The following is a 22,904-nucleotide window of genomic DNA, read 5'->3' on the forward strand; positions in this document are numbered from 1 at the left end:
AATAATGATCTCAGATAAACAAAATTTGTTTTTATTTGTTAATTTTGTTTGTTTATTTGCTTGCTTGCTTGTTTAGTTAGTTGTTTGTTGGTTTGGGACAGTTTCTCTGTGTAACTTGGCAGTTCTAGAACACACCCTGTAGACTAGGCTGACCTGAAACACGTAAGTACAAGCTTGCAATTCAACCAACAATGGAGGAGTGTTCCTCTTTCTCCACATTTTTGCCAGCATCTGTTGTCAACTGAGTTTTTGATCTTAGGCATTCTGACTGGTGTGAGGTGGAATCTCAGGATTGTTTTGATTTGCATTTTAATGATCACAAGGAATGTTGAGCATTTCCTTACATGCTTCCCAGCCATCTGATATTCTTCATTTGAAAATTATTTTTCTGGCTCTGTCCCCATTTTTAATAAGATTACTTGATTCCTTGGAGTCTAATTTTTTGTGTTCTTTGTATATATTGGATATTAGCCCTCTATCAGATATAGAATTAGTAATGTTTTTTTTTCCAATTTGTTAGTTGGTGTTTTGTCCTATTGACAGTGTATTGGCCTTACAGAAACTTTGCACTTCTATGAGGTCACATTTATTGATTCTTGATCTTAAGGCATAAGCAATTTGGTTTCTTCTCAGGAAAATTTCCTCAGTGCTCATTTGTTCTATCAGTTTGAGTATATTTGGTTTTATGTGGAGGTGCTTGATCCACTTGGACTTGAGCTTTGTGCAGGGTGATAAGAATAGATCAATTGGCATTCTTCTTTTATTTATTTATTTATTTTTTATTTATTTTTATTTTATTTTATTTTATTTTATTTTATTTTATTTTGCTTTATGGAAAATTTATTACAACTCTCCAACCACGCATTACTTTTTCTTTTCAACATCTTGCTCTTCAGCTTCCTGTGCCCTTTTTGCTCAGATGCCAAAGAGCCGGGCATTGGCACGGGCCATGCGAAGACTGGCAAAAGCTTTAAAGTTCTTCTCTTCTTCTGTGATGACTCTGGCCTTTTCCTTTTTATACACATTCCGGATGGGCATCACAGGTCTTGTTAGCTGGGTGGCCAGTTTAAGTTCTTCAGCAGAACTGTCTCCCTTCTTTGGAGCAGAAGGTTTCCTGGGGAAGAGTATGAGCTTGGAGCGGCTCCTTCAGGCGCTGCACGTGTGCCTGCAGTGATTCTGTGGGTTTGTTTCATCTCCTAGGGTCCACAGAGATGCCGATGGTGCGAGCCACTTTCTTGTGGATTGCTGTCACCCTGAGTTCCTCCAGGCTGAAGCCCCTGCCAGCACGGACCTTGGTGTGGTATCTAACTGTAGGGCACCTCATGATGGGCCTGATGGGACCGGACATTGGACGAGGGGCAATGCGGTGCGCTTTCGCCTGGCGTCTGCGGATCTTGCGTGCCCACTGGTTGAACCAAGTGTCCACTCGCCGCTGCCAATCCTTGTGTAAGTGGGGCTTCAGGATCATGCCATTCCGGCTGGGCGCCATGGCTCCTGTACAGGAGAACAGCAGAGCGGAAAGGCAATTGGCATTCTTCTAAATGCTGACCTCCAGTTGAACCTGCGCCATTTATTAAAGAAGCTTTCTTTTTTTCTGCTGGGAGGTTTTAGCTCCTTTATTAAAAATCAAGTGACCACAAATGTGTGGTTTATTTCTGCGTCTTCAATTCTGTTCCATTGATCTGCCTACCTCTCTCTGTACTACTACCACACACACACACATTTTTTTTTTTGTACTGGTACATACACAGTTTTTTTTTTTTTTTTTTTTTTTTTTTTTTTTTTTTTTTTTTGTTTTTTTTTGTTTTTTAATCACAATTGTTCTTTAATGCAGCTTAAGGTCAGAGATGGCGATTTCCCCAGAAGTTCTTTAATTGTTGAGAATAATCTTTTTTTATCCTGGAATTTTTGTGATTCCAAATGAATTTGCAAATTCTCTTTCCAACTTTATGAATAATTGAGTTGAAATTTTAATGGAAATTGCATTGAATCTGTGGGCTGCTTTTGATAAGATAGATGGTCATTTTCATTATATTAGTCTTGCCAATCCATGAGTATGGGAGATCTTTCTATTTTCTGAGATCTTCTTCAATTTATTTCTTCAAAGACTTGAAGATCTTGTCATACAGATCTTTCAGTTGTTTGGTAAGAGCCACTCCAAGGTATTTTATATTATTTGTGACTATTTTGAAAGATGTTAATTTCTTAATTTCTTTTTTAGCATGTTTATTCTTTCAGCAGAGAAAGGCTACTGATTTGTTTGAGTTAATTTTATAACTGGCCACTTTGCTGAAGTTGTTTATCAGCTGTAAAAATTCTCTGGTAGAATATCTGGGGTCACTTGAGTATACTAATATATTTTCATATCATCTGCAAATAGTGATATTTTGACTACTTCCTTTCTGATTTCTATCCCTTTGACCTCTTTTTGTTGTCTAATTGCTCTGGCTAGGACTTATAGTACTATATTGAATACTTAGTGGGAGAGTGGGCAGCCTTGTCTAGTCCCTGATTTTAATGGGATTATTTCAAGTTTTTCACAATTTAGTTTGATGTTGGCTACTGGTTTACTATATATTGTTTTTACTATGTTTAAGTATATGCCTTGAATTCCCGATCTTTCCAAGACTTTTAACATGAAGAGGTGTTGAATTTGTTGGTTTGAAATCCAGAATTAATCCCTTATTTCTGAAACTGACAGATATAATTCTACCTTTACTGTTTTTAAATTTAGCTAGTCTAAGAGAAGTGATGTGGATAGTAAAAACAAATTATATCAAGGAGCAAATGCCAACAGATGTGCGTAGAGAAATAACTTAAAGCCATTATATAAGAAAGGTCTATACTTTCATCTAACTATACTTAATGATATATCTAACTATAATTAGCAAACTCATTAATAGTTTAAGAACAATTTTTGCTAGCAATTCCCTCCTAGCTATTTGGCAAGTCACTGTGCATAGAGCTCTAAGCAATTGCAGTTCCTAACCTATCAATATATGAATTGAAGGATACTAAAAATTATCTACATCAAAGAGAATTTTATTGATTCCTAGATTATTGTTGAATTTCACTATATGTTTTGCCTCAGATTTACCTGAAAATTATCAGGTGCTGATTTTATATTTCTGTTTGTTTTTAAAGTATAATGTGTACACAGTGGGTAATTTATACTGTATTTTTATATACTTATATTAATTACCTTTTTTGTCTCCATGACAAAAACACAAAAAACACACAGCTTAGGGAAAAAGGGATCAATTTTTGGCTCATGGTTTAAGAGGGTAAGGTCAATCATGTTGCAGAAATAACTGTAATTTTTATGTGGCAGCTCACCTACAGTTTAAGTTTAAGGGTGCTTGCTTATATCTTCAAGATTCAGAGAAAAAGAATCATCAGAATTAGGGGGTATAATAAAACTCATAAAACCTGTACTCAAGAAACCTACTTTTGTTCAGTTAAGTTTCATAATCTAAATATTATACAACTTTCCAAACCCATGCAATTTCCTCGGGACTAATTATGAGAATATATGAGGACATAGATGACATAAAATGCTGTTCCACTGAGTATTAGGTACATTAAAATCTTCAAATATGGAATGTACTATTTCTGATATTCAAAGAGGTCATTTAGTTCTGCATGCTTATTATTGGTATCTTCTTTGCCAGGAGTTTGTATTAAGCTCTAGATGAAATATACAACACTAACTTCTGAGATGGATTCTCTATTTTGTATTTGTGCAGAATCCATTCAGTACTTACCAAAAGTGCTTAGAAATCATTGAATATAATTCAGTCACTTTTCATAATTATCATTATTAAAATGTCATCATTATAACAGAATGCTTATAAATCTACTGAAAGTTCATATTGTGCTAGCTATGAAAATCAAGTGATACCATATCTATAAAAATATAATAATATTTTCCACTATAGATTGTCAAGAGGAATGCTAGGGTGATAAGGATAAGATAAACTCCCTTCTTTCTTAATAAATGCTGCTTATTTCTTACACTTATGGGTCAAAAATTGGATCAGTGGATTAACCTTCATGGCACTTACTCCATTGGTTTTATTCAATGGTATTCAGTTTGGCTATATTGCAAAATAACAGTTTCTGAACACCTACCACTTTCTTCATATAAAACAAGAACAATAATAAAAAATCGGGTACAAGAAGATTAAGAGTAATATGGTGGTCTGGATATTTATATCATTATGAAAACCCCAAATGTATTAATAAAGATTAAGTAGATGTTTGTTTTTATTATTAGAGATATGCTATGATTCAAAGATAGAAGAACACTTTTTAAATGTGAATGAGATATTGAATTTGATCACTACTATGAAAATTATTATAATTCTAATGAACTAGTCTTGTAAAATAAAATTGGAAATCATGGGCAACTTACTGAAAAGCAGACTAGATAGTAGGAAAAGGCCAAAATTTGCATTTAAGAGAAAAGATTACAAATTCATAGTGAGTTGTAGAAATGTGCAATGAATCAAATAATAAAGAACTGAATAAAATGAGAGAATGCACCATTAATAACGTTAGGATTTCATTGTATGAATAAGTTTGCCTTCATATAAAATATACATTTGTAAATATTTGAATATATATATGTATATATATATATGTGTGTGTGTGTGTGTGTGTGTGTTGTTATACAGACTTGTTTAATTGGTGAAAAACTATACATTCAGTAAAAATTGTGCATAAATGTAACTTTTATTTGCCATATGTAATTGTCACCTCGGAAGCTGAATAAATTTGCACTTTATAGTTTTTCTGAACTCTGGCTGACTGGTTCAACTCAGCTCTTTTTGCTCCAAATCCTCTCCAAGCTGAATGATTCAATCTGGCTTCTCTCCGCATCTCATTGAATTGTTCTGCTTGGCCTCATGTTAACTCTTGCCATCTGTTCTAATCTTCTGGTTTCTTCTCATTTTCTGTTTTGTTCTGTTTTCACCTTGAACCTGTCTTTGTATAATTGTTCTCTCCCTCTCCTTCTCCCCCTCCCTCTTCCCTTCCCTCTTCCTCCCCCTTACCCTCTCCCTCTCCCCATCCCTCTCCCTTTTCCCCTCCCCATCTGAATTCCCACTTTTTTCCATCTCCCCACCATGTATCTGTGTGTGAGTGTGTGAGTGTGTGAGTGTGTGAGTGTGTGTGTGTGTGTGTGTGTGTGTGTGTGTGTGCTCTGCTCTCTTAAGTCTTCTCTCTGTCCTGTCCTGTTCTCATAAGAATTGGGCATATGGAATCTCTGACTAACTTTGTCAAGTCTTTATCTTGCCTGTGGCAATGAGTCAAGGCTCCATGGAAACCCAAGGTCACAGAGATAATGTCTTGTTCCTTGTAATGCAGTAACTTGTGATGCTCCATCGACTAGGTACTAGATGGAATTAAAAAAAAAAAAACTTTTTATTGATTGTTTGTGGATTTTACATCATATATTTCAGTTCCACACATTCCTTTGTATCCACTTTCTGCTTTAAAAACTACCCCCAGAAGAAAACAAAAATAATGACTAAATAAATATACATAAAAAATCCATAGTGGAAGCTACAGTATATCATAATGGGCCTCACATTGTACCATTTGATTTCAAGTTTTTACTTGCAAATGTTCATTGCAATTAGTCTTTGGTCTGTTTGAGGCTCCTACTTTCTGCCATACCATTAATACCATATCCTCAGCTGGACTTCTATAGGATTTCCTGTTTTGTCCTATGGCATGAAGATCCTGCTGCTTTGGATCTGTAGGACAGGTTACTTCAAGAACTCCAGTAGTTTCTTAGAGGAAGTAGATGTTGTAGTGGGGCAACTCAAAGCATTGAATCAGTACCTGTGCAGTGTCTGAGTACCAACTGTACTGCACCCGCACCACCAAGGCAAGCTCTTCAGCACTGCCGGGGCAAGCTCACCCAGGACTGTAGCCAGTAAAGAGACAGGGACAGCTCTCCCACTCTCCTGCCTTTAGTGCCAGCTCAGCCACATCCAGGCTACGAAAGCAACTACTAGGTTGCCCAGTCAAGGTACATGATCCCCTTCTCCCTAGTATTAGAGCCAACAATGGACTTGGCCAGTTATCCTGCTCTTCAATCCTCAAGGCTGGCTCAACCATTTCTTGGTCTGCACGGCCAGATCTACTGGTGCCCAGGTGCAGCACCTTCTTTCAAGTGCTGCTGCAGGCTCGCGATGAGAACATCTATCTCTTCCGAATGTTGGAACCAGTGAGGTCTTGGAGTCAGTTCTTCACAACCTTTGGACGTCATCATGGGCCCATGTGGCAGCGCAAATCAGGGATCTTAGCATAGTCTGTAGTGGTAACATGAGCTATGATACATAGTTATTCGTGGTTATAGGAGCCCATGATACAGACCTGTACTTCTCCATGAACTTAGCCCTTGGTGGAAGCACTCTCCTGAGTTTTATCATGGTCTCAGGTGGCAGCGTAGGCTACTCACAACAGTAGTAGCCTACTACTCTTTCTACTCTTGCTTGTCCAGTTCCACTTTTTAAATAATGCACAAACTGTTGTGTTTATCTTTCCCTTAGATGTCTCCACTGCATACATGTACATTGTATTGGGTACCACTCCAGCTGTCTTCCACTTGTTCACATATACGTTTTTACAAGTTAATGTCTTCAATAGTTGTGAAGTTGCACTAAATTTAAATGATACTTCATCAATTAAGATGTATCATCAATGCAAGAACTATCTATATAAAGTTTTGTGGTACAACTCATGTCCAATACTGCTGAATATATACATAATATTTCTACAAACATTTTAAACTAATATACTGATAATCACAATCATAATAAAAATAAAATATTTCTAGGCATTTTATTTTCAGACATTATGAATCGTTTCTTGTATAAATGCATTTTGTGTCATTTAAGATATTAGATGTGCTCTAGTTAGACTTCACACACCTACTTACTATTACAGTGTATAGTTTTATTAAAATATAAGTGGGTCTTCTATACAATTGGAGAAGGTATTTATCTATGTTTCTATAAAGTCTGTCTGTGGGTTCTAAAACTTTAGAACTGCAAAAATGTACTATTAAGTCGATTATCAAGGTAATCTTTAAGAGTAATTAAAGTTACTCTCTATCAGTTAATAATGCTATGTAACTAAACAGTAAGAAAATATTCATTGACATCTACACCCCACCCTACCCCCACACATCATTAAACTAAAGTGTTTCTGCATTTTTCATTTTATACCAGATCTTGACATCCTTTTGAATTTATTTTACATACTTATGGAACATGAATATAACTTCATGCTTTCCTCCTTTTATAAAGCATTCATTATGTGCATTAACTGACAGCTGTGAAATTATCTGCCACTTGTCTTCAATAAAAGCAAGAAAATTCAAAATAGATGTGCATTCTGTACTTAGGCAAATTTCACACATCTTCTTTAATTCTAATTTCTTAGGCTCTTCTTTTTATATGGGCTTTAAGTACAGTGAATATGTTCAGTCATTACTACACATTGAATGTCTGATGGTTTTGAAAGCTCAGGAAGTAATCTACATTTTTTTTCTCACTTGTTTTTAGTGTAACTAGGTTTGGCATCTCTATATGGTTTTTTTTTTCCCTCTCGTCTTAAAAATCTCTATACTTAAAGCATTTCTTTGAATATTAATGCTGTTTTATTTTAAATTTCTTTTTATATAACCTTTGGTGCTTTTGAAAAAGACCATTATGAGGTCAAACGTGAAAAATAATGAAAACAGAAAAATTAAACTTTCTTCAAGGGGAAAATATATGAGAAAACATAAATGGTTATTTCTAGAGTTATATCACTTTTTTGGCCTTTCAGTGGTGAAATATGTCGTTGTATAAAAAGACAAGGAAATAGAATTTAAAGAAAGCTAATTTCAAAAGTGAGCTCTGTTCTGTAAATTACAAAATAAAGTTGCACTCCAACTTTCTACCATTTTTATTTTCTTTTAGTAGCAAATCTCAATAATAGTAGAGATATCTATTCTTCAAAAGAAATAAATGATCAAATTACACTCACAATATCTAGCCTTGAGACATACTTAGAAATTTAATAAACTAACACATTTATAGTCATCAAATAAGTATTAGTCACAAATTAAAGATTCATTAATTATTAAATTTAAGTTATTGTAAATACATAATGATATAGAATGACATTTATGTTTTTTTATTCATTTCTTGCTAGACACAGAAGCTTACGAAGAACAAAATAGTGTGATTTGAAAACTACTTTAAAAATTGTAGTTAAGACACGATAGGTTTGTCACTGTATGGTGCTGCTACACCTTCAAGATATATACTGATGTTGTGGGCTTTACTTGTACTATGTGCGTTTGTTTCTGATTTTATTTTATTAATAGTAATTCAGTAGTTAGTGAAATAAAATACACAGTCAGAGTTTCATAGCAGTGAATGTCAAAGTGAAACGCTAGGTACAATAGAACAGAGGTTGTGAGATTCGAAATATAGACAGTTGTAAGTTACGTTAATTCTCTACAACTAAATTTACAATCACTACCAATACTTTAAGTTTTCCAAAGAAGTGGAAGAAGAGCCATGTTAACTTTTCAAATAGATAAATATAAACTGGAAAAGATGACAAATAAAATATTAAGGTGGTTTAGATAATAACATACTTGCAATAAAAATATTAATTAACAAAGAGTTAATCTAGACATTGAAAAAGAATAAAAATTAGAAAATAAATGTATAAATGAATAAATTATTGTACAGTAAGCATTACAGTTAATATAAAAAGCAGGCGAATAGGTTAAATGTCTATAAGAAAATGGGAAAATATGTAGACATAATAGCTGTCTAAAATCTTACAAACCAGCATTAAATGAAGATAGGAAATATAATAGGTAGGTAATTTTCATTCAACTGGAGATTTCTTAAGTAACAAAGTCCAATACTTCTAAATATAAGAATTGAAGAAAAAATTCAGTTCAATGTAAAGAACATACCTCCAATAAGAACATATAAGATGTTCTCTTTTCTGCTATTGCATATTTTTTGGCTTCTTTGTCAAAGATCAAGTGTCCATAAGCATGTGGTTTTATTTCTGGGTATTCAGTTCTATGTTATTGATCAACCCTTCTGTCTCTGTACCAATACCATGAATTTTTTATCACGATTGTTCTGTAATAAAGGTTGAGGTCAAGGAACGTGAGTGCCACAGAAGGGTTTTGTTTGTTTGTTTGTTTGTTTGTTTGTTTATCGTTGAGATTTGGTTTTTTAGGGCCTTCAGAGTAGAAAAAATGTATTTTACCAATCTGATAAAAGACTAATATCCAATATATGTAAAGAACTCCAACAATTAGATTTTCAAAACACCAAATCTTCCCATTAAAAATGGGGTACAGATATAAACAGATAAGTCTTAATAGAAAAATTCCTAGTGGGAAAGAACCAAAGAAACATTCATCATCTTTAGCCATCAGGGAATTGCAAATCAAAGCTACTGTGAGATTCCATCCTACATCTATTTGAATGCTGAAGGTCAATAACATAATGACAGCCCATTCTGGAGAGGATATAGAATAATGGGAACCTTCTCTAATTCTCATGGGACTGTAATCCTATATTGCTACTTTGAATATCCATGTGGTAATTTCTCAAAACATTACAAAACGATCTACCACATGATCCAGCTATAGCACATTTGGGTATAGCCAAAAAAAAAAAAAGAAAAAAAAAAAAACAAAAAAGCCTCTTCATCCTAACACAAGGACACTTGTTCAAACATATTCAGTGCTGTTCCATTCATAGTAGGAAAGAAATATTAACTGCATAGATGTCCCTTAACAGAAGAATAGATAAAGAAAATGTGACAAATTTAAGCAATAGAGTATTACTCAGCAGTTAAAAAATTACATCATAAACTTTGTAGGTAAATGGTTGGAAGTAAAGAAAAAAAATCACTGTGAGTGTTGTAACCCATATGTAGATATATATGGTATGTCCTCATTTATATATGGGTATATCCATTAAACAAATTACAGTCTATAACCTGTAGACCCAGAGAAGTTCAATATAAGGAAGGGAATAGTGGGAGTTTATGGATCTCACTGAGATGAGAAAATAGAATAGATTTTACTGGTGACTTGGTATGGATGGAGAAGGGAACAAGGAGATCTGTTGAGGTGAGAAAGAAATAAAGTATAGAGTAAGAGAATGTTTGGTGAGACAGCTGTAACTTGGAGTGGTCGTTTTAAGATTGGTATAAAATGTAGTGTGATGGGAACATTCTAAAATTGAAATGTGACCTCCTAACAGTGGAAGAGATAGAGTCCCAATTGGCTACTTCTTTTCCCCAGAGGAGACTTCCACTACTGAAATTGGGTTTTATTTAATTGTGTAATTGGTCAAGGTAGTCACATGGAAATCCTCGAGTAACATAGGCTGTTGCTGAGGCAATAGTTTTCTGTTTGAAAACTGAGAGCAGGGTCTCATTGCTGAGGTCAAAACCCACACAACCTATTGAATGTCTATGTGTAACCTTCACCCCTACATTCTAATGTTTTTTTTTTTATACTCTTACATCATAAACTCAGAAAAGAGGAGTATAAACATCATCCAAGTCAAAAAACCTTTGACCTACAATTTGTACTCCCTGAAAATTATATTAGAGCAGTGCTGGTACAGAATTTGTGGGAATAGCCAAACTATCTGATTTGACTTAAGTCTCACTTCATACTAGACACAGCTCTGGTGATTATGGACTATAGACTGAATAGCCCGGAGTATAGGGTAAAAACAAACACTATTGGTCTAAGGCAAACACACAAAAACAATCAATAAAATGACTCCTGATCACAATTGTGACATATCTATAGAACAGTGCCTCACTCAGTCCAGATGGGAACAGATGCAAAAATCTACAACCAGAAATTACATAGAGAGAGAATCCTTGGGACACACAGCACTTTTAGGTTGTTACCATATTACCTTCTCTTTAGGGCTCAGGAAACATAGAGGAAGAGGAAGCAGAGAGTGTACAATCCTCTGATCAGGGATGAGGGACATGAGAAGAACAAGGCTCTTTGAATCAACTGAGCAAGGCTCATAGAACTTCGAAAGACAGCATCAAGAACAGGGTCTACCAGAGTCTGTGTAAGGCTTACTGCACATATTACAGCTTTCAACCTACTCTCTTAATAGGACTCCTAAGTGAGTGAAGGAGTGGGTCTCTGTTTATTGTGACTGTTCTTACACAACTTTTTATTCTGTTGATTTGCTTGATGTAATGTTCTCTATTTCATCTCATTGTATTTTGTTATCCTTTTGGTTGTTGTTTCTCAGACTCTTTTTCTTGGCTAACAAACAAGTGGAAGGGATGGATTTGGAAGGGAAGGGTACTGAGAAGTAACTGGGAGAAGTAGGAGCGAAAAGTGTAATCCAGATATACTTTGTGAGAAAAATGCTATTTTCAAAAAAGAATAAAAATAAAAAACAATTTAAAAATAATTGAAAATACATCAGAAATAGAATATTAGAATAAAATACTATTGTTAAAATTTAAATGTAATGGACAATTTCCATAGTCTGCTAAATTAATAAGAATAATGGATCCTTTATATTAAAAACAATATATTAGATGCTATCAGTTCCGGAGAGCAATAAGAAAGGAGACTGAAAAATAATAAACAAATCAGATCAGTAATGGGAAACTATCCAAAGAGCTAAGCTTCAGAAAATAAATGAAAGCATACTTAAAATCACAGTGGCTGGAATTTCTCAAATGTGGAGGAAAATGTCACAAAGGAAGTCTACACTCCCATTTAAATCGAACAAAATGAAGAATAATTGGAAGACCCAAAAAAGAGTAATTACTGCCAAACATCCAGACATCTAAGAAAAACATCTTATTAGATATAAACAAAGATGACAACTATGATATACCAAAAATTGTTAAAATTGAAATGCCTCACTTTGAGCAATGGATATACCATACAGAAATAAAAGCAAGAGAAAAAAAAATAATAAAAAGGTTTTAAGCAACACGAGGTCTAAGAGGATCTGCCAAGCATCAGGACAGCCGCTAATCAACAGCTGTGGAGCATTCTGTTTTTCTCCACACCACAGGGGAAATTCATAATAATAGATTATACAGTAAATCACAAAACAAATATTGACTAAACTAATTTAAAGCATTCCAAGTAGCAATTTAGACTACATTACATAGAACTTGAAATCAACCACAGAAACTTTAGAAAATTGCAAGTGACAGGGACTTATTAATATGTTTCTCTAGTCAGGTGGAAAGAGCCTAGATGTCCATTAATGGATGAATACACTATAAAAGTCTAGTACGAAAACAAAAAAGGAAAATGAAATTATTACATTTACAGGTAAATGGATGCAGCTAGAAAAATAAAACAAATGTACTGATTAATTTATATCCATGAGTATGTGTACGTGTGCTTATAGAAGTGTATGATACATATGCAGAATCCCAGAGAGGCCAGAAGAGAACAGTGGAACTCCTGGTAGCTACAGGAGGTAGGAAATCTCAGGACTAAATTGCAGGGAACCAACTTCAGATCATGTGGAGGAGAAGCAAGTAGTCTTAGCAACTGATCTATCTCTCCAGGCCCACAAATAAAAATATATATAAGAAATGCATTATATATAAAAAAGAACTAAGAGAAGAAAGTATGTTTATGAGCAGCTCCTTAATTGTAAAGATTCTAGATTTACAGAGTACTTGGTCTTCCTAGTTCTGTGGAGAATTTTATTTTAAAACATTTGGATATTTTAAATGTAATTAGGAGGTGAATCTGTTTCCATAAGGTATACATTTAGCAAAAATTGTTTTATTTTTATCATCTCAGAATATAAGCCCAAATAAATAGTGATGAAAAGGCTGTGCATTAATCTAGCCTCTAACATTCTATTAATGTACTTTCGTTTTCAATTTGATTGTAAAGTTCCTTCCCAGAAAGTTGATTCATAGAAAGTTCATTCATGATTCTTACTTCATCTTCCTCCTCAAAGCAGTAGCTATTCCACAGTTTTCGATGAGTGACAAACTCTTCCAAAGAATCTGAAATCACTTTTGTTCCCTATGTATTACACTTCAGCAAGTGCACAATGCCTCAAGGAATACAACAAAGTGTAATGCCCATGACAGAGCACACCATCTATCAAGACAACTGTCACGAGGCCCCAGTGCTCTGGTAATAGATCTTTGCTGAGAAGGCACAGGTATGATGCATTACTCAAGGTGGGCTCATCTGAGCAGCAGAATCACCTTAATATGAATCTTGCCAATTCTGGGAAAACATAAGTCTTAAAAATGCCAGACACAGTGCCCACCTTTAGCATAATAAACAAATACAAATTATCTATTATAAAAAGGTTGTTAGAATATGCATTAGAAGGCCACATACAAATACATCATGGTAAATAACAGTGTGTGAGGCTTAAATGTATTGACATGGTATATCTAATAAAAATTAAATTAGGAAGCAATGAATGTGCTACAGTATGTAAGCTATTTCATTAATTTTATTTTATTGTTAATCTTTTTCAGTGTTTCTTGCTATTGTCAATTGCTCATACATATGTTCAATACTTCACTGTAATAAAGAAATGTAGTAAATACATTTTCAAACACGTTGTAACATACGACCTACACTTGTTTCCATGTGTTATTTATTATTTTACTATCATACTTAATATATTCATTCATTACTTGATATTATTAGGAGATACATGTTTATTCTCTCAGATTTTCATTATACTGTAACCATTTCATTACATATTTTATTTATTCATTTTTTAATGTGTGCTGGGAGACACACATGCCAGAAACAACCTGAGCAGACAAAAGGACAAATTCTTGTCACCATGCTTGATATCAGGCACTTTTTACCAGTGCCACCATCTTGCTAGCCCTGAGCATCAAGCTTTCAGACAGTACTTATTTTACCAGACAGGATACCCTAAACAAACTGCTCATTCATACTATTCATGGTGATTTATTGTTTTTTGATACCGCATGTCTTTACTATTTTTATTAGCTGTTAACACTGTATTTTGAGATAGAAGCGACTTAAAAAAAATTGCATTATTTTCTATAGTCTCTTGATACTCTTTCAGCAGATGTAGAGTTTTAATTAGGTCCTAGACAGTTTCCTCACTCTTATTTAATTATCCGAAACACCTTAAACGTTGGTTCTGTGCAGTTCTTCTATAATAATAGTTTATTTTCATACATCTGACACGTTTATTTAGGATACTTTTGTTAAAAAAAGATTCAGGTGTAGGTGAACATAATATTAAACACCAATCCCAAATTATCAGCTTAAGTAAAAGATCTGACTCTCCAGTAATGGCAATATAATTATTGCACAGAATTCCCCTGCGGTTCCCCATTGCCCCTCAGCAAAGTCTTGCCCTCCTGACCATCTCTGCTTCTCACGATTCTCAGGAAGACACTGTACAAAATATTCAATAAAAGAAACAGAAATTTTTGAAACTTTCCAAACACATGTGCCAAACCTGTCAAATATTATGCCAATATTTATATGTAACACTATTAACTGGTAGATCTATCAATTTATAGAAAATACCATCAGATTTTAATGAGCCTACTAATTTCTATTTTATGTTTCCTTTATATTTAACATAGTGTAAGTATTTGAAAGAGTTAGGACTTCCAAAAGCCAGTAGCATAACTGTTTAAAAGTGTGAAAAAGGCATACAATGAGTTCCTAAATCTTAATTACTTGAAAATATTCAATATCTCATTAGTTATATACTAATTTTCATTTAAAACATTTAAATATCTCATGATAATTATGTATTTTGAAGTCATACTAATAATAAATTAATACTTATTAAAATAATTAATTTAGTATCCTAATATAATATACATTTATTTTCATGCAATCGTAGATAGCCTAGGACTAAGGTAAGCAAACATTGGTCTATACTAATTGTGTTCCCAGCATTGATCTTCTGGAGTTTGAGAAAGAGACTGTTACTTACGTATGTTCTCCAACATCTGCAAGCCTCTAACTGTTCTCACTTCATACTTGTTTCCTGCTCCTCCAAAGGTCACAATGTGAGCCAAGTCTTCCTGACACTGCAAGGTCTCTCTTCTTCCTTTCCTATATCCATCCTTATGACTTTATTATTTTCACTAAAATAATATAGGATCTCAATACTACAATGTTACATAGCCTAATTTATCAATATTTTCCACAAGTATCATATGGACATTTTTCAAGGACATATTTTTTCTCCAACCCCAGTGATTCACATTTTAAATTTGAAATCAAAAGTGGTTAGATTTCAAGTGGAACGCACCAAACAAATGTCTAACAACAAACAAACAAAAACAGTAGGTTACACCTATCAAAGTTTATGTCTAAGTGAGTGTTGACATCACATGATAAATATAATTGAAGAGTCTTCAATTCAGGGCAACAGTTTAAATTTTTGACATAGTTTTATAACAGTTACTATTTAGGTCTCTAGTTTTACATGAATATATTTGTGTGTGTGTGTGTGTGTATACTCTTTTGAGTTGTCAGGAACAAACTTGGCTTTCAGTAAACACATTACTGACTGCAAAACAAAGGATTTTACCCACTTGTGATTTTATAAACTAATGAGTTTAGCTGAGGGATCTTAAAGAGCAGGAGAGAAATATTACATTGAAAACACAGAAACAATTATGGAAGACTACACCATTAGAAAAAACGTTTCCAATATCTGTGAAACAATGTCCATATCCCTGAGGATGGGTGCACATCATATGTCCCTCCAATAACTGCCTATAGGTCTTAGGAATGATGGGAGTTTCCTGTGGCCTCTTCTCTACTAATCATGAATAGTCTATACATCCCACGAGCAGAATTTCCACAACCTCCATTTCATGATACAAAGTAAATGTCCCCAGTCTTGTACATCTTTACTTTACCCAACCATGGCTGTGGAAAATTCTAGAGAGCAATGACCATACAGCACTTGGGGGATATTGTTCTACAATAATATTCTACTCAGCCCCTTGTCATACATGCCATAACACATAAATTATTCTTCGTTCTTTATCATTTACTTGACCTTCTGATGGTTATTTTATGTCTTCTTATGTAAATTTTAATTAATCAGTGCTTAACAAGACAGTAATTTGATTTGGAAAGAGATGATGTTATCTGTCATTCATGTGTTTTGACAATGTAATGAGAAATCTACTTGATTTGCCATCTCGTTCTAAGAATGCTCAGCACTCTGCATGATCCTGATTGGAAAAGCTAATGTTGAAGCAAGAAGCAGACAATTAGTCTTACTTTTAAGGGAGAAATTTAATTTTCACCATGAAAATAAGTTCACTTTTAGTAAATGAAATTGTGGGTATTTTGAAACTTAACAGCTCTGTAAAAGAGATAACTGCTATAATTTCTTTAAATAACTCACCCAGTATGTTAAAGTGTAATAATATGATTTTGCTAATGGGGAAGATTTTACAAATTTCATACATAATGTTGAGAGAAATGTATGTAATTCTTCAAATCAATGATAGGCAAGAAACTTCTGCTATGAGTAAAAATAATCATATTTTATGGCTAACACTGTATTTCCCGGTGGATTAATAGGACATCCTGATTAGCATTAGTAATTAATACCTATGAAGTTTCCACAGCTTGTAGTAACCAGGTTGATGTATGAAGACAAGAAAACATGGAGTTGGGCAATGTAAGGCCTTTGTGTTTGAAAGTAAGATTTCAGTGGTAGAGAGTTAAACACATCCTTTAGTGTGAAGAATTCCTGTGGTACCCTCATGGATAATGATTACTGTCATAAACGCAAAGCCTCTTCATCACTCTGATTAACTGAGAACACATTTCTGTGCATATTTGTTTGTTATCCAGAATGTAATAAATATGGATTTATTTAGGTTTAGCCATGATGAGATATCCTCACAAGTTCAACTAGTTTCAGTGTATATTATTAACTGTTTTCCAAATTGTGGGCTCTCATTTTAAGTTCAATCGACTTTTAAAAATCAATATCAACTCTGTTGTGGACTGCTTTTATGAGAAAAATATTGCTATAGATGAATTATCTCAGTAACTGGATCTATTTGCTTTATGTGAGTTATCTGAGGAAGAGTCATTGTCTAGCTCTTCTAGCAGAATCTCTGCTCATTATTTGACATACAATCTATGACAAGATTTTTATAATGTTGACATACTTCAATCACATACACGCATAGGTGCATTATCATGAATATTGTCCCTGTTTGCTACTGTAGTTAATACTTGCCAGGCTTACTAATCATGTGTTAGACATGTTCTTGATGGCTTTCCAGCTAACCAATTATCTCGGACACAAACTTGCACTATTCTGGACCCTCTTCAGAGCAACTACCTCCTTCCAGCAGAACCTTGATCACTGATCTTTATGTACCCCAAAGGTCTCTTTCCCCATCATGTAGCCATTTCTCTAGAGATCCTGTCATGGATCAAGTATGATGGATCCTGAATTTCTCTATACGAATACATAACAGTTAATTTTCTTTTGTAGGTCAGGGTAGTTTCATTTCAAGATCTTGCTATTTTTCTCATGCACAAAAGACCAGAAAACCAAAAGAAAATGAATGCCCAGTTTGTCTCTGCCATTGTATATGCTATATGAGAAGCAATGTGTTGATTACATTTTTTATGGAGAATTGTTTAATTATCTATATAGAATCATGGGGAGTATACATTTTCTAAATTCAAGATTCAGTAATAACTTCTAAAATGTTGAAAAATGTAAAGCTTTATTAGTAAATGGAGTAACACTACTTTAGCCAAAATATATTTTAATTTTAATATAAATATTAATTATATAAATACAAAGAATACCATGCTTTCTCTCACATATGATTAATACAGTTTATAGAGAGAGAAAATCATGTACACAAACACATTCATATATATGCAATAGTAAAATTGTCGTGGGAGGAGAATGATGCCATTAATCTATAGGTAAATAAGGGAAGAAATGACTGGATAGAGGTGTAGTGAAAAATATGTCTTTACGAAATATTTTTATATAACGCAGAAGAATATTTTTAAAACATCTAATACAAAGGCAAAATTTCAGTCTCCCTTCTCTCTCTTTCCATCTCTATCCCTCTCTTTTTCTGTGTCCCTCCCTCAATGCTTGGCTCTTAAAAAGCCAGGGTAAACTTGGTAGTCATGACATAACTTCAACTGGGCTAAACCTTATATGAACCTTGTGCTTCAGCTTTCTAAGTGTTCATAGTCATGGACCTTCATATTTAGGAAATGCTCCAATTGATGCTCAGAAATGTACTAAGGTCTTAAAGTTGACCAACATAGTAGTTTTCTAATAAAATAATGTGTTTCCTTGACATCATATTACTTCTTTTGCAATTTCAGTGATACTTTTTAATTACCATGGAATGAAAACACCGATTTCACAATTCTTACGACAGTTGGAAAGGTTCTTCTCCGCAGCTCACTGTTAATCATTTACTCTGTGGATCAAACATGAGGTTGAGTTTGAGTTGAGCTCTGAGACACTCTCCCATTGTAACTGTGCACCCTTCGTTGGTGCCCAATGTGGACAATTTGCAGATAAATCTCGCTAACCGCAGAAAGAAAAATAAAGACAACCAAGAATGCTCTATTGAACAACAGAAAACATTCAGGCTATGTGGTATACAGATGTTGACCAGAAAACACATGGAGAAAAATGGAGGGTACAGGCTCGGATTTTGATAATCTATTCACTGAGAGCTTTATTTTTTGACATTGATATCTTTAAATTTTACAAAAAAGAATTCAATCTAACAACTAGCATTTAAGAATGTAAACCTTTATTTCAGAACACAAGTTTTTTTTTAAATTAATAATATTCTGTTAAACTTTTTTTAAATGACTTTATTTTATAATACAATAATAAATGTACAGATTTTAAACATTTTTTGCTTAAAATTATACATTTTTGTCAGTACTGTTTATTTCAGATATTAAAATAATTTTTACATAAAACTATGTGAATATATTTTTTAGTCAGTACTTGATTTTTTCGAGGGCTTGACAGTATGCATTGAAAACGTAATAGTTACCATGAGCGTAAAGTACATGCAAAACAAAATGCAATATGGAAATAGTCAAAGTCTTCTTGTTTTGTAAATGTATATATATATATATATATATATATATATATATATATATATATATATATATATTTGTTTTCTTTATTTCTTGGACTTCATACAGTCTGTGAGTTGTTTCTGGGGGAGTACAAGACTCTGGGGTTAGCATCCCAATATCAGTGACTGCATATTATGTCTGCTCTTTTGTGACTGGGTTATCTGACTCAGGATGATATTCTCTAGATGCAGCCATTTTCTTAAGAATTTGGTTAAGTCATTGTTTCTGGTGGCTGAGTAGTATTCCACTGTGTAAATGTACCACAATTTTTGTATCCATTCATCTTCTGAAGGACATCTGGGTTCCTTCCAGCTTCTGGCTATTATAAATAGAGCTGCTATGAACATTTTGGTGCATATATCTTTGTTGTGTATTAAAGTGTCTCTGGGGTATATGCCCAGAAGTGGAATAGCTGGGTCTTCAGGTAGTACAATATCCAATTTTTTGAGGTATCACCAGACTGATTCCAGAGTGGTTGTATAAGTTTGCAACCCCACCAACAGTGGAGAAGTGTTCCTCTTTCTCCGCAGCCTCTCCAGCATCTGCTGTCATCTGATTTTTGGATCTTGGCCAATCTGATTGGTGTGAGGTGGGATCTCAGGGTTGTTTTGATTTGCATTTCCCTGATGGCTAAGGATGTCAAGCACTTCCTCAGATGTTTCGCGAACATTCAGTGTTCCTCAACTGAGAACATTTTGTTTAGCTCTGTACTCCATTTTTTAATAGGGTTTTTTGATTCTCTGGTGTCTAGCTTTTTGAGTTCCTTGTACACCTTGGATATTAGGCCTCTATCTGATATGGTGTTGGTAAAAATCTTTTCCCATTCTGTTGGTTGCCATTTTGTTTTCTTGACGATGTTCTTAGCCTTACAGAAACTTTGCAATCTCGTTAAGTCCCATTTGTTAATCTTTGACCTTAAAGCTTGAGCCATTGGTGTTTTGTTCAGGAAATTTTCTTCTGTGCCTATGTGTTCTAAGGTTTTCCCTACTTTCTCATCTAATAGTTTCAGTGTATCTGGTTTAATGTGGAGATCTTGATCCACTTACACTTGAGCTTTATACTAGGAGATAAGAAAGGGTCTATTTTCATTATTTTGCATGCTGAGTGCCAGTTGGACCAGCACCATTTGTTGAATAGGCTGTCCTTTTTTCATTGAATGTTTACTGCTCCTTCGTCAAAAGTCAGGTGACCATATACATGAGGGCTCATTTCTGGATTTTCTATTCTATTCCATTGATCCACTTGCCTATTTCTGTACCAGTACCATGCAGTTTTCAGCACAATTTCCTTGTAATATAGCTTGAGGTCAGGGATAGTGATTCCCGCAGATTTTTTTTTTTTTTTGTTGAGGATGGATTTAGCTATTCTAGGTCTTTTGTTATTCCAAATGAAATTGCACATTGATCTTTCCAGTTCCATGAAGAACAGGGTTGGAATTTTGATGGGGATTGCATTGAATCTGTAGATTGCTTTTGGTATGATGGCCATTTTTAAGATGTTGACCTTTCCAATCCATGAGCATGGGAGATCTTTCCATTTTCTGAGATCCTCCTCAATTTATTTCTTGAAAGGTTTGAAGTTCTTGTCGTACAGGTACTTCACTTGCTTAGTTAGAGTCACACCAAAGTATTTCATAGTTTTAGTGACGATTGTGAAGGGTACCTTTTCCCTAATTTTTTTCTCCACATGTTTGTCCTTTGAGTATAGGAAGGCTACTGATTTGTTTGAGTTAATTTTGTATCCAGCCACTTTGCTGAACTTGATTATCAGCTGTAGAAGATGTCTGGTAGAATTTTTGGGGTCACTCAAGTACACTATCATATAATCTGCAAAGAGTGATGTTTTTATCTCTTCCTTTCCGATTTGTATCCCCTTGATCTCCTTTTTCTGTCTAATTGCTCCAGCCAGGACTTCCAGTACTATGTTGAATAGGTAGGGGGAGAGTGGGCAGCCTTGTCGAGTCCCTGATTTTTGTGGGATTGCTTCAAGTTTCTCGCCATTAAGTTTGATGTTGGCTGCTGGTTTGCTGTATATAGCTTTTATTATGTTCAGGTATGGACCTTGGATTCCTGTTCTTTCCAGGACTTTTAACATGAAGGTGTGTTGGATTTTGCCAAATACTTTCTCAGCATCTAGTGAGATGACCATGTGATTTTGACCTTTGAATTTGATTATGGTGGATTACATTGATGGATTTTCTTATATTAAACCATCCCTTCATCTCAGGGATGAAGCCTACTTGGTCATGATGAATGATCGTTTTAATGTGTTCTTGGATTCGGTTTACAAGGATTTTGCTGAGTATTTTTGCATCAATGTTCATAAGTGAGATTGTTCTGAAGTTCTCTTTTCTTGTAGGGTTTTGTGTGGTTTAGTTACAAGGATTATTGTAGCCTCAAAAAATGAGTTAGGTAGTATTCCATCTGATTCTATCTTTTGGAATAGTTTGGAGAGTATTGGTGTTATGTCCGCAATAAATTTCTGATAAAATTCTGCACTGAACCTGTCTGGATCAGCGCTTTTTTTGGTTGGGAGACTTTTGATGAATTCTTCTATTTCTTTAGGTGTTATAGGGTTATTTAGATGGTTTACTTGGTCCTGGTTTAACTTTGGGATCCTGTATCTGTCTAGGAATTCGACCATTTCCTCCAGATTTTCCAATGTTGAGGAGTATAAGTTTTTGTAGTAGGATCTGATGATTTCTTGAATTTCCTCAGTTTCAGTTGTTATGTAGCCATTTTCCTTTCTGATTTTGTTAATTTGTATACTCTCTCTTGGCCCTTTAGTTAGTCTGGCTAGGGGTTTATCAATCTTGTTAATTTTCTCAAAGAACCAGCTCTTGGTTTTGTTGATTTTTTTCAATGGTTCTTTTAGTTTTTATTTGGTCTATTTCTGCCCTCATTTTGATTATTTCTTGCCGTCTACTCTTTTTGGGTATATCTGCTTCCTTTTGTTCTAGGGCTTTTAGCTGTGCTGTCAGGTTGCTGATGTAAGCTCTCTCCAGGTTCTTTTTGGAAGCATTTAGGGCTATGAATTTTTCTCTCGATACTGCTTTCATTGCATCCCATAGGTTTGGGTATGTTGTGTTTTCGTTTTCGTTGAATACTAGTAAATCCTTAATTTCTTTTTTTATTTCTTCTTTGACCCTGCTATCGTTTAACAGAGTGTTGTTTAGTTTCCATGTGTATGTGGGCTTTTTGTTGGCTTTGTTGTTGTTAAAGACCAGCCGTAGAGCATGGTGATCTGAGAGGATGCATGGGAGTATTTCAATCTTCTTATATCGATTGAGCCTCACTCTATGTACAATTGTGTGGTCAATTTTCGAGAAGGTGCCATGGGGTGCTGAGAAGAAGGTGTGTTCTTTTAATTTAGGATAATATGTTCTGCATATATCTATTAATTCTAGTTGGTTCAAAGTCTCTGCTAGTTTTGCAGTGTCCTTGTTCAGTTTCTGTTTCCCTGATCTGTTCATTGGTGAGAGTGGGGTATTAAAGTCTCCCACTATTATTGTGTAAGGTGAAATATATTTTTTGAACTTTAGTAGGGTTTCTTTTATGAATGTGGGTGCTTTTTTATTTGGAGCATATATGTTAAGGATTGAGAGTTACTCCTGACCAGTTTCCCCGGTAATGTGTAAAAAGTGTCCTTCCTTATCTTTTTTGATAACTTTTGGTTGGAAATTTACTTTATTCGA

The 22,904-nt window shown here is 34.3% G+C and overlaps 1 pseudogene across 1 annotated transcript; it reads right to left on the reverse strand.

Annotated features, from left to right (window-relative positions):
- Positions 1-864: 864 nt before the first annotated feature.
- Positions 865-1,489, reverse strand: LOC308423241 (large ribosomal subunit protein eL13-like; annotated as a pseudogene). The gene has a single exon. The product of its transcript is annotated as a large ribosomal subunit protein eL13-like (transcript).
- Positions 1,490-22,904: the final 21,415 nt, after the last annotated feature.

The sequence above is a fragment of the Micromys minutus genome (assembly GCF_963924665.1).
Source record: "Micromys minutus genome assembly, chromosome: 1".
Classification (NCBI taxonomy): domain Eukaryota; kingdom Metazoa; phylum Chordata; class Mammalia; order Rodentia; family Muridae; genus Micromys; species Micromys minutus.